This window comes from Humulus lupulus, chromosome 2 (genome assembly GCF_963169125.1).
Source record: "Humulus lupulus chromosome 2, drHumLupu1.1, whole genome shotgun sequence".
Lineage (NCBI taxonomy): Eukaryota > Viridiplantae > Streptophyta > Magnoliopsida > Rosales > Cannabaceae > Humulus > Humulus lupulus.
This window is the reverse complement of record NC_084794.1, coordinates 282,970,101-282,974,174: the sequence shown is the minus strand read 5'-3', so window position 1 is coordinate 282,974,174 and position 4,074 is coordinate 282,970,101.

Sequence of the window (4,074 nt, the reverse complement as noted above, 5' to 3'; positions counted from 1 at the left end):
CTGGTTATACCCCGAATAAGCATCCATGAAGGATAATGTTTCATGACCAGAGGTCGCGTCCACCAACTGGTCTATTCTTGGCAAAGGAAAACAGTCCTTTGGACATGCTTTGTTCAAGTCGGTAAAATCCACACAAGTCCTCCACTTTCCAGTGGACTTGGGCACTAACACTGGGTTTGAAACCCAGGCAGGGTAATATGCCTCCCTTATAAATCTGTTTTCCTTTAGCCGCTCCACCTCCTCCTTGAGAGCCTTTGCTCGTTCTTTGTCAAGCAATCTTCTCTTCTGCTGCACTGCTAGATAGCTTTCATCCACGTTGAGCACGTGGCTAATCACAGTTGGTGAGATACCCACCATATCCTTGTGAGACCAGGCGAAGACATCTTGATTCCTCCACAAAAATTCTACCAGCTGCGCTTTTACTTCTGACTTCAACTTTTTTCCAACTTTGACCCCTCTGGTCGGGTCATTCTCATCTATTGAAACCTCCTCTAACTCCTCGGATGGTCCCACTTTACTTTCATAATCCCCAAAGCGAGGATCAAAGTCCATTCCCTCGCTTTGGGCAACGCCCTATTTGGTGACTTCATCACCGGATGGGGCTTGTTGTTTTCTTAAACCAAGAGTGCTTTCTTGGCCAAACTCTTCTAACATTTCTTCTTGATCGGCTACAACTGTGAAACTTTGGTCGACATCCATCTCGTCTACCTCCTCTCTCGGCACATACAATCATGTTGTTTTCTTTGGCCCCCTTTCTTGCTTTAGCTACCGAGGCATTATAACATTCCCTAGCCTATCTCTGGTCTCCTCAGACGCAACCTATGCCTGTACTGGTCGGGAACTTTATGGAAAGGTGCCATATAGAGACTGCCGCATGCAAGGTTGTGAGTAATGGTTGACCAATAACCACATTATAGGCGGACGGATAGTCGACTATCAAAAACTCTGTCATAGATGTCTCATGCTTGGGAGCATCCCCCGTTGTGACAGGTAACTTGATTGTTACAGCTGGTGACAATCCTTCTCCAGTAAATCCATAGATGACTTGAGAGCATGGCTTCAAGTCATTGATAGATAGTTTCATCCTTTCAAAGGATGATTTGTAGATAATGTTCACAGAACTCCCTGTGTCGACCAGGCATCTTTTCACCTTCATTTTGCTATTTGGATTGTCACGACGAGAGGGTCATTATGAGGATATCTCACGTGTCATGCATCATCTTCAGTAAAAGTGAGGGACTCACTTTCATACCGTGGGTTCTTCGGAGGCCGCTCCTCCACAATCATGACCTCGGATATGATGCTGCGTCCAACTCATGTCGGAGTGTTCGAGCATACCTCTCCCTTGCCTTGTTGCTATCCCCAGCCAGATGTGGACCTCCACATATGGTGTCAAGAATGAAGTCCACAGGCTCGGGTTGCAAAGGTGGAGACCACTGCCGCTTAAACCCAGGATTGTTGTTACTTCCCTCTCCTTGGGTCTTTTCTACTCGATATTTTTTCAGTTTCCCCGACCGGAGGAGAAACTCTATCTTGTCCTTAAGATGATTGCATTCATTCTTGTCGTGACCATAGTCTCCATGGAAATGACAGAACTTGTTCAAATCTCTCTTACTCATCTCCTTCTTGATGGGTGGGGGTTTCCGGTAGGGGACCTCCTGATGACTTGCGAGATATATCTCCGCTCGACTTGCCGAAAGAGTTGTGTAATTGGTGAACCGAGGTTCATACTTAGTTGGCTTGTCGCTTGATCCCGACTTAGCCTTCTTTTCATTGTGGCGGTCAGACCCGTTATTCCCACGTTTCTTACCACCACTTTGGTCATTTCCACCATTCTTGGGAGAATAGTCGATCCGCTCGAATTGTTCAAGCCCTTCTCTCCCTTCTCAATCGCATCATCCAATTTCATATGCTTGTCCGCCCGGTCAAGAAATTGTTGTAACGTTGAAATTGGGTTGCGATGAATACTATCCCACAAAGGACTCTGATAGATTATGCCAGAATAAATTGCCACCATCTTCCCCTCATCTCCAACTATTGTAGCTCGGTTAGCTTCTCTCATGAACCTTTGTATGTAGTTCTTGAGAGATTCGTCCTTCCCTTGTTTAATATCCGCCAAGTGATTGGCGTAAACTGGAGGGGTCCGAGCAGCACTGAACTGCCTGCAAAACTCCTTCCTGAAACTTTTCCAAGAAGTGATGGAGTTTGGCTTAAACTTCCAATACCACTCCTGGGCAGTGTCGGACAATGTAGTGGGGAAAACTCTGCACCGATAGTCATCACTTACTCCGAGCAGCTCCATTTGGTCTTCGAATTTCACCACATGCCTTATCGGATCTGCCTTTTCTGTATAAACTGGCAGTACCGGTGCTTTGTACTTCGCTGGTGGATGGGCTGCTCTAATTCGAGCACAGAACGGCTACCACTCCTATGGTCTACTGGATCGATTGCAGAAGGTCATTTCGACAGACCCTGAACTGCTGCCGTCAGAGCATCAAGCTGGGCTTGGATGCCTGGGGCCACTGCTTAGGACTCATTCTCGGGATCGCTTGGCCGGGCGCTCCTATCCGGCACACCATCATCAAGTATTTTTACTTGACTGGTAGGTCGGTTCGGATCTCGCCCTTCGACTGGGGCAGTCCTTCTCCTGTCAGCAATGACATCTCTTAGATCCTTCTGAGAGGTATGCCTCCCTAACCGGTCGAACACCGTACTCTGAGTTTTTTCAGAAGGCTTGCCGTGTGAGACATGCTCCTTGCCACTGCGCTGCTTGTTGGGATGCAGTGGTGGCCTTCCTGTCTGTGCTGGGCGGTCCTTTCCTCCTCACTAGTTGTTATCATTCTTCTTCTTCGACTAGTCAGTGTGATGACGATCAGCTTCATCATGACCATGCCCGTCTTTGAAATGTGAAGTTTCTTTACCTCAAGGAGCTCTATTTTGCTCCTGCTCAGGTGGAGTTTTCTTGCTACCTGATTTGTGACTTCCAGATCTAGAAGTCTCTGATCGGTGGCTCCTTGAGGGGGTTCGGGAGTTCCCCCTTTGGGTTGATGTAGTGCCCGACCGGACCCCATCTTCTTCCCAACCAGGTGGGTTACTACCACTTCTATTTGGTCCTTGAGAATTGGGTCTATCAGTGTTTTTACGACCAGCTTATGTGGTCCTTGCTCCTGGGGTGGCTGCTCCTCGTGCTGCAGCTTGGGCATTGGCCTGGGCCAGTTGCGTAGCTGCCTCCAGAGCGAGTGCAGCCTCGCGATGTCGCCTATCAGCCTCCTCCTGTTGTCGTCGGATCTCCTCACTCCTAGCCTCTATCTCTTGCCTTTGCTTCTCAAACGCAGCCTTCTGCCTAGCCATTTCTTCAGCGAACGCCTCCTGTCTGGCGTTGAATTGTGCCATTTCCTCCTGAAAGCCCCCATTGCTTCCTGGAGTTGTTCGACCTCTAGAGTCACATCCTCGAGCATGACTCTAGGCTCAGTCTTGTGGTCTTGAGGACCAGGACCTTATGATCTAGCAGGCTCTTTAGAGGAACCTGGCTTCTTGGAGGTCGCATTGGTGTTCTTAGGCGCCATAATGCTACAGTGATTGTCTGTCTTTCTCTTCAGGCTCTCAATGAAAGCACCAAAATGTTGACCGCGTTTTTGGCCAACGACGTGTAGACGTCAAAACGACAAAAACCTTCAAGAGAAATATACAACACAAAAAAAATTTATAGTGGTTCAGCCCCAATGTGTTGGTAATAGCCTAATCCACTTAGAGTTATGATTATAGATCTACACTCAAGATCAGATGAACCTGAGTCAACTGAGTTTCTTCAGTGCAGATTAAAAGAATACAAGAGTTCTCTCAAGATACAATTACTCTCTCTAGAAAATTAGAATCTGAACCCCTTTTATTATGCCATGAGCCTTGTATTTATAGGCTCAGGATCGTACAGATGATGTCCCCCATAATCGGGATATTTTGTTATTCTTCCTATATTCAATTAATAATAATATTCAAAATACAACAAAACACTGTATTTATGGGATAATCTGAGAGATTCCTGTGCTGGTAAGACCGATTCTTGTTGAAGCCATT